Consider the following 9,640-nt stretch of genomic DNA (forward strand, 5'->3'; position numbering starts at 1 on the left):
CATGTCAAAACAATATGAGGCTCTTTTGCTTTCAGATCAGATTTTTGTAAACAGTAAAAATAGTATAGGTATAAGTAGAACATAAAAAGTTTTTCCCTGAACAAGTCAAACTATTTGTGACAAACTATATTCAATTTTTTAATTGCATTGAAAGTTATTTTGTTGGCTTACCAACAAAAAAATCACATCACATAATTATTAACAATTTTGACTTAGTAAATTAAAGTGATGGCTTTAAAATACAATGCCCACAAATGTGCTTTACATCAAATTAACTTTTCATAATGTAATTTAAGAAAACTAGCATTTTAAATTTGTATTATCCTCTGAGAAGATGATAAAACCTGAAGGAGAAAAAATTCCAAAAGAATGAAACTGCATCCACAGATGATAAACTGAAGGCCTTTGTCACTTTGTTGTTTGCAATCTTTAGTAGTATTTAATTTCCCTTTCAATCATTTAGCAAACATTTATTAGATACCTACTATGTCATAGGATAATGACTTGCTGAATTCACAATCAAGTGGGAAAGAAAATACTTGAATTAAGAGCAGAAGAAAGAATTATTACTTTCTTGGAGATGGTATGCTACTTTTATAATCTAAAAAGTTTTTTTTTTTTTTTGACTCTTGTGTATATTTCTCATCTTACACAGATGCCAATCATCATAGTGGATTGGGAAATACATGCTTTTATTTCTAATCATGGCAGGGAGTGTTTTTTTGGGCCAGACTAATATTTGTGGTGTCAAAACATGTTCCTATACTTGCTGGGTGTAATGATATAGGCCTGTAACCCTGGCTGCTGAGGAAGCTGGGGCAGGAAGAGGCCAACCTGGGCAACTTAGCAAGATCCTGGCCCAAAAATAAAAATAAAAATAAAAGGACTGAGGATGCAACTCAGTGGTAGAGCATCTCAGAGTCAATGCAACCCCATCCCCAAAAGGTCCATGTTGTAGAAATTGAACTCAGGATTTTATTGGAGTAGATATTTTTTAGCTGGTTGACTATCTTTATGTATCATAGTCTAAATTTTCCAGGGTATGGATTTAGAGCATATAGTGTATGAATTATCAGACCTGTTGCCACAAAACATCTGACTTTCAAGAATTTCAATTTGATACATATTAATTCTAAAATTATTATAAGTTGGATAAAATACATTTAAATATTAAATTTAGAAGATACAATTATCTGATAAGTATGTTTTTTATTGTTCCTTATGACTATCACAATGGAGGTTTAGTTCTAAACTCCTTATACAACCTCTTGGTATAATCAAACCTCAGATTTATTCTTCTTATGTTAATTGCATCTTTTAAAAATATAGGAGCAAGAGGAATTACAGACTTCAAGGAAGCACTGGTATTTTCATAAGAGAAGAAAGAGACCCCTCTGCTTTAGTCAGATTGTTGTTGCTGTGACCAAAATGCCTGATAAGAACAACTTAGAAGAAGAAAAGTTTATTTGGGCTCACAGTGTCAGAGGTCTTAGTCCATAGAATACCAACTACATTGCTCTGGCCCAAGGTGAGGCGGCACATCATGGGGGGAAGGATGTTGCAGAGGGAAGCTTCTCCCCTTATGGCAGGGTCAGGAAGCAGAGAGGGGGTAGGAGTAGGGAAGAAGAGCCTTAACTGCCCACAGTAACCACCCAGTCATTCAAAAGAGGACTGATTAAGTTGTGACTTGTAATTCAATCCCTTTACCTCTAAACTTGCCGCATTAGTACAGGAACTTTTGGGGTGACATCTCATATCCAAACTGTAACACTCTGCATTGATATATTGTTGATCTGTTATACCAAACTTTAAAGTATGTCATTACCATTCAATCCTATCTAAGAGAATTGATGTGGGACAGACACACATAGAAGAACTGAATATTCCAGTTGATATATAAATCAGTCCCATCAGATTACAGATGAGTAACTAAAATCTAGACAGTAAATCATTTAATCTGCAGTCACTTTGCTAGTTAAAGGCAAAGAGGGGACCGTAAATCCAATTTTTATTCCAGTTAAATGTCCTTTCCATCATCCAAATTGCCTGTTATATCTTTTTACCCCAAGACAGATTAAATGAATTTACTGGCTTGATTATACAAAAGGTCCCAGAGAGGAAGAATAAGTCTACTTTTGACTTCCAGAAAATTTAATCTGATGTTATGCCTTTTTATTGTTCACAAATTATGTTTAAGGAATAAAGATAATATACAAATATTTTATATTCATGTATCCCTGAAAATTCTGCAAAATATAAAATACATATTGTTTGCTGAGATCTGAATGTGTCCCTATGAAATTAACATGTTGAAGCCTAATCACTAATGTGATAGTATTAGGAGGTGTAACCTTTGGGACATGATTAGGTCATGAGAGTTCTCATGAATGGAATTGGTGCCCTATTAAAAAGATCCCAGAGAGCTGCTCCACCCTTCCCACCAGGTAAGAATGCAGTGAGAAGCTACCACCTATGTCCCTAGAAGTGGACCCTCACCAGGACCTTAATCTGAGTGCCTTGATCTTTGACTTCCCAACCTCCAGATTTGTGAGGAAATCACTACCTGTTTATAACCTACCTAGTTTATGATATTTTGTTATAGCAGCTAAAATGGATTAAGGCAGTGTGCTTTTGAAAGACTGGTTTAAACCTAAATCTTCAAAAATGCAGTAAATGAATAATTCATAGTAAATTTTTACCTTGAATTATTTTAGCAAATGGGCTAATATTGAAAAAAAATAGAATTTAAACCTGAAGAAAAGCAAAACTATGTTGATTAAACAGTAATAATGGCCCACATCTTTCTCTTCAACTTCATGCCTATATTGATTTTAAAAATCTGAAACCAACTAATTATTCATTGCCTAGTGACTAGATGTTTTTCCAAAGCCCATGGATTGATTTAGTGCAATATTTGTTTTTTAAGATTTCTTTTTATGATAAGCATTAAGTTTGAGTGATACCATTTCAGGACTTATGAACTCAAAAGTAACAAAAAGATCATTCATCCTCATACAGAAGAATGAACTTTTTTCAGAAGGCAAGAAATATGAAAAATTAAAATAATTGATGAATTGATGAACTCATCGATGAATAAATATTGTCTTTTCTTGGAGAATCAGAGATATTTATTTGTAAGATAGAGACTAAAACTTTTGCTAACACCTATATTAGAGACAACTATTAATGCAAATTGGGTCCATGTGTATCACTGATGAATTCCATAGACTGAAGCAAAGTTTTGACCACTTCTAAAAATGTGTCATTAATTAATTACCAGGGTCCAGATGGAGTCCTTTGATGAATAAAGGTATAGAGTACATACAGAAAACATACTTATTTTCATACATACTTATTTCCAGTATTTTAACTTAATGGGTATTTTGCTTTATGATATAGGAAAAGCAGTTCTCAGCCTATTTTCCTGCCATGATACACATGACAACATTCCTACCACATGATCAGATTTTAAAGAATGCATCCCAAAATTATGGGTAAACTGAGTTATTAAAAACTCCTCACGCAAACTTGGTTTGTCAGTGTTGCTCACAAGAGCTAATTCTAACACTAATCTTTCCAGTCAAGTTAAGCACAAGGTATTTCCACTGTACACAAAAGAGTAACTTACCCTGCTCTGTACTAATTTCCTTTTTAAAAATAAATAAATTGCAAACATGAAAATTTTGGCTATATTTTTTCATTCCCCAAATTAACTAAAAAGATTTTTCTGCCTGTGTAGCATTAGAAAGATCACTGTTATCATATATACAAGGCTACAAATACATAATTGTATTTGTGACTAAATACACAATCTGGAGGTAGACATCTCACATATATAGCTATCTTGACTCTTACCTTACTGCTCCTGTGGCCAAACCTAGGCTGAGACTTTATGGCGTAAAGCATACCCCCAAGAGATTTCCTGACTGAGGGTAGCTGAGTTCTGTTTATACTTCCACTTTGTGATATTAACACTCTGCTTTCACTCTGAAAAGGAAAAGGAAAATCTGTATTGAGGTAAACCTGTGGGAAAATTTAATAGAAATTGATGATTGTCATTCAAGAATTGTGCAAATACTTCTGGGAACAATATTTCCTCTCATAGTCTCTTTACTTCTATATCAGCAAATTACTGAATTTTATTTAGAATAAATGACACATAATTCTCAAAAGAGAAGTTTTTAAAAGCCTTTCTAGTCTGCCTAATCCCAACCTTAGCCATTATTGCTTAGGAAATACTATGTAAATCTGTATTATAAACATTAGTATTCTTAGTCAAATATGCAAAATATATGCTTACAAGAGGAGGATATCTGATTAATGAATAGCTGAAAATTATTTTGAATTCATAGGAATATAAAGCTTAATATTTCAGTGATGAATACTGAGTCATTTTGCACGTGCGTATCCCCTAACCTACAATGCACACCACTCAGATCTTCCCCTGCTTCTTCCCTCACTGTGTTCACGGTTTTACATGACACTTTCTCCAAAAGGCTTCCTAACCCCTCTCTGAAGTAGTTCCCGCTATCACTTCACCCTCCATCTCTCTTTAATCCTTTTTCTCCTTAAGCTCTTATCATAGCATTTATCTCCCCTAATATTATTTATTCATTTATTTTTACATTTCATATATTCCCTTGTAGTGATTAAGCAGGCTATGATCTAGGCCAGTTTTTCACTCTGTATTCACAGTACCTACAACACAGCCTGCCACATAGTATATGTTCAATAATTACTTGTTAAATGCACTAAATATATTTCACAGAGTAAAGTGTCTTTACTCCACAGATTCAGTGTATTTATTTATATGATCCCCTAAAAAACTGGTGACTGACTTTACAAAATTAAATACACCATTTCCTTGAAACAGATTTATTTGACTTTTACATGTCTTGAAACCAAGATGAACTTGAGTACCATCAAGTAAATCAAACCTAAGCTTTTAGAAAATCCTTTAAACCATGAAATTTAAATTATACCTGAGAATAGTTTTTAAAGCAGATGATCTGGTTGACATGAACTCAAGTCTGTTGATACACTTCCAGCCTCACTATAGGTCTAGACTGAGTTTTTGTTGATTCCCCTAAATCCTTGTACTTAAGCTGAGAATTTTTGATTGGCAGAAACAGCTTATTATCTAATGCCTACAAAAGAATACAGCTGTCTCCCTCCAGTTTCTTCCACTCACTCCAAAGAGCCTGTATGGCTCTGGTTGTTAAGACATACTTCCTAGCTTAGCAACATGATAACATTCCTTGAGGGAAGTCTGAATTCTAGAACCTCTTTACCACCATTTCTCTCAGATCTCCAGTTACCCTCAGCTTGACAAAACCATGTAGCAGCAAATGACTTTTTTTCAATTTTGGACATAGGATAGAGTTGCATCATATTCAAGAAAAAGAGAGAGGGGAAAAAACAATTTTATTGATGATTCTCACAATTCTGCTTAAAGAACACTTCTATGTGGTGTATTCAAACTTAGCTCAATTAAAAACCTATGGAGAGATGGCATGAGCGATTTTGAAGGTTTCCTAGTAGAGAATGAAATACACTGTTCTGTTCAAATGCCTTGAAAACAATATCACAATGTTAATTAGAAGTCATGGAGTAGCAGACACATGTAAACATGTATGCACATATTGCTGTCAGGATGGTATATACTGGTGCTTCCCAGTATTTTTCTTTTTAAAATTCACATGATTTTTAATTTCCTAATTTTAATCTCTGGAAGCAATGTAGATTATTTCTGAAAGGTAAATACTATCACAAAACAGTGCAAAGAGAAAACCTAATTTAGTCTATTTGCATGACTGGTTCCAAGAATTAGAGGCTTCACATCTCCCTGTACCTATAACTCCTTCATGGCTTATGCCTCACTGCTTTACTGTATTGGGAGCAGGCAGAATTGATTTTCTAAAATAATTTTGACATTTTGAGATTTTCCTACTACAGTTTGTATAGCAGAGACCAGAAATACCCATCTTTTTAAGAAAGATGGGTATTTCTCCTCCATATAAAATAATTCAATACTCCCGGGTTGTCATGGATGCTTCATGGTATCATTATGAATCTCAGCTTGTTCTGGTTTAGATCTATCTTCCATACTATTTGACTTCCAATTTTGAAATTATCTTTTGTCCAAAATGGAAGTTTCAGGCATCGAAGATGGCTACTGTATTTTCAAATATGAAATGTATTCTATGGGCAGGAAACAAGAGGAATGGGCACATGCTATCCCTCTGCTCCCTCAGAAAAGCTTTTCCATGAGTTTCAGATGATAATTTATTGACCAGTTGCATTGACTAGTTCTAGCTTATAAGGGAGGATAGAAAATATAGCTTCTTAACAGGGCACATTGCAAACCAATTCTAAAATAGACATTAAGTTACTAATAAAAGGGAGAGGAAAATGTATATTGGGTTATAATCAGCAGTCTCTGCCACAGATCCTGATATTAGTACTTCTCCTGTGTAGGAGAGATCTGCATCCTGTGTAGTTGTGCCTTCCCTAGAGGAGGCCATTAGAGATAGGCAGCTTCCTGGCTGTGTAACTGTGGCTCTGTTTTATTTGCTTTATGAAGACCCATGGGGACCTTTCTTGCTTGAGTGAGGCGGGTTGTGAAGCACATAAAATGTACTTGTGGGCTCTTGGGAGTGTGTTATGGTTATGGACTGTGTGTATCTTGGAGCAGCAAGCTAAGTAGGCTGAAGTCCAGCTGATGTGCACTGGATGGGTGTGCAGCCTGTTTTCAGCCCCTCTTTCCCAGGGGGTTGGTTTTTGTACCATACCAGTTAACTATACATCCTTCACTGTAGGATAATCTCTGTCTTCATAATTTTGAGAGACAATTTAAAAATGCCCAATAGACCACTTTCTTAGGAACAGTGGGATGTAAAAGACCTTAGGTGGAAGCTCATATGGAATAGTGAGAAGGATATGGAGTAGAAAGGGCATGATCTAGGGTATCATGGCATTTTATAATGCTGTCAAGGTTTCATTCCCACCTACAACAAATCCGAGGTCATTTGTTGGGCAGCCTGTCATATCCAATAGAATTGAACTTGTAGGAATTTAGAGATGATTGTCTAAGGAAAGGCTAAATAAAGACTTAGTTTTTTTTGCCAAGATACATATGTGAGTTTATGTGTGTATTATGTGTGTTTCTTCTTGCAGGAAGAGGAGGCAAGTGATCACCACCATAACTTCACTTTTTTGTTTTGACTCTGTAGATGTCTGTGCCATATCTCTCTCAAGGACATTTCAAAAACGATCTTTCTCTGAATTGTACTTGGGAGATGTTACTGGGTAGAATCTGAGTGTGATGAGAGAGCGCGTTGACACAGAAAGAACGAACTCAGGCTCTGCTTCCTTTCTGGCATCAACCATGCTCATGGCTGTCTCCAGGCTTCAGCTTTTGTTCTCACTGCAGCTGAGGCCTCTGTGTGGCTGCATTTTACTTTCTCTCTTCCTTTTCTGTTAATAATCTGGCTTGTTTTAATAAATGTTTCACTCCAGGTACTGCATATCATTCATAATTTTCAGAAACTATTTTTGTGGAAAATCCAGTTTGGGCCAGGCATTGTGCAAGTTGATAATGTGCAGTGGTGAAAAAAAAAAAAAAAAACGATGGTCTCTTTCTTCCTGAAATGCACCATCTAGAGAAAAAAAAAAAAAAAAAAATACAGCATTGAAGAATACATAAGAATACACTCACAGATAGAGAAAGAACTTATATTTGTTAGGATGTGTTTGGCTGCCAAAAGTAAAGAGAGTGGCTTTAATAAATGTGGCTTTTGTTTTTTTTTCCCCCAAGTTTAGGTAGGTAACCTCAGATTAATGCAGAGATCATCATGGAACCCTGGCTCAATCTCTCTTCCAGCTTCCCCATCACCCTATCCACTGTATCTTCTGTTCTCATGGTCCTGTGGCACATGCAAACTTGGCATCTGCATTCCATGAAGAAAAAGCAACCTGGAGGAGGCAGTGGCAAGTAAGCGGAGAAAGCTAACATTACTAAGCAATGTGCAGGACCTTTACGTGTGCTCCTGGGATGGGATAGTCACACAGCTGCCTCTGGTCCTATGGAATGGTAGCAGATGGAGTGTTTCTGCCAAGGATATGACTACCCTATGCAAAAACTGGGAATCTGAGTATAAAAACTGGGGCTAGTCAATAAGGAAGGCAGTAGATAACACATCTGCTCCAGCAAGAATTAGAGGAACAGGGTCCCTTTGAACAGAAAATTGGAGGAAATCTCTGTTGGGCTGCCAAGGCAGGCCTTTCTGAAAAAGAGTTGAGACTTTTGACAAGGCACAAAACTAGGAGGGCGAGTTGTCCAGCTGAGGCCAATCAACATTTTAATTTGAAATTTAAATGTCATTGTTTGTTTTGTTGAAATTTATTATGTTTGCTTTGTATCACTGTCACAAATACCTGAACAAAATCAACTTATAAAGAGAAAAAGTTTATTCTGGTTCACAATTTTAGAGGTTTCCATCATGATCAGTAGGCCATATTGCTTTGGACCTGTGACCAGATAGTATATCATGGCAGGAATTTGTGGCAGAGCAAAAGCACCCCTGTCATGGCTAGGAAGTGAAAGAGAGAAAGAGACCCAGATCTCACAATTCCTTGACCTGAAACCTCATCTCTTAGAGGTCCCACCCCTTTCCAATAGTGCCAAGCTGGTGACTAAGCCCTATGCACATGGGCCTTTGAGGAGCACTTATCCAAACCAAAGAAGTCATCTATTGTAAACTTAGTTTCAGACGCCATTTCAGTTAACTTAATCCTGAAAAAAGAGATCTAGATGTATTCTGGCATGCACTTCCATGTAAGAAAGAAAAACTTAGAAGTTGCAGAAGTAACTTCAATCTAGTCCTTTCTTGGGAACAATTAAAAGAAGAGCACATTCCCAGTCCTGACTGTCAAATTCTACTTTCACCGAATTCAGGTAGCATGTTCATAAATACAGAATTTAGGCAAAAACATTTTAATTGCTCTAATTTTTAGATTTTCTACATTTACATTGAAATCACAAACTCATATACTTCAACCTATATTATTACCAAGACTGTTGATCAAATATCAATTTTCCTAAATGCTATGTGATGTCTTGGATTGGATAATTGAACACAAAAAAGGCCTAGACTGCATCTTCTTTGGGGATTACTCCACTGCTGACTTTTCTCTCATATACTTAGCTGTCAGCTGGGTATCTCCACTTAATGCCTAATAGGCACCAGAGAAGATGGTTTTACACAACTCACATAGTAACATAATAATATAAAGTGTGCTTGTATTTAAATTAGGGGTCCTTATGCAGGAAAAAATATTAAACTTATAATATTTAACTTCTAAAACTCTTTATGGTAGATATTATTCTTATTAGATATTATTATTCTCATCTTGTGTCAGACAAAGCTCAGGACTGGGAAGAGTAAATAGTGTTCCCAAGTTCACGTGGTAATGCTGTCAGGGCTCTAACCCAAGTCTGTCTGAGGCACACTTTGTTGTATCCACACCTGCCTGCCTAACACAGTTAGAAATGGTCGTTTCAAAACAGTGAAGCTAAAGCTACTTAAAACCCTATACACTGTATGAATATGTGGTAATGGACCCCACTATTATATATAAT

This window comes from Sciurus vulgaris, assembly GCF_902686455.1.
Source record: "Sciurus vulgaris genome assembly, chromosome: 9".
NCBI classification, from domain to species: domain Eukaryota; kingdom Metazoa; phylum Chordata; class Mammalia; order Rodentia; family Sciuridae; genus Sciurus; species Sciurus vulgaris.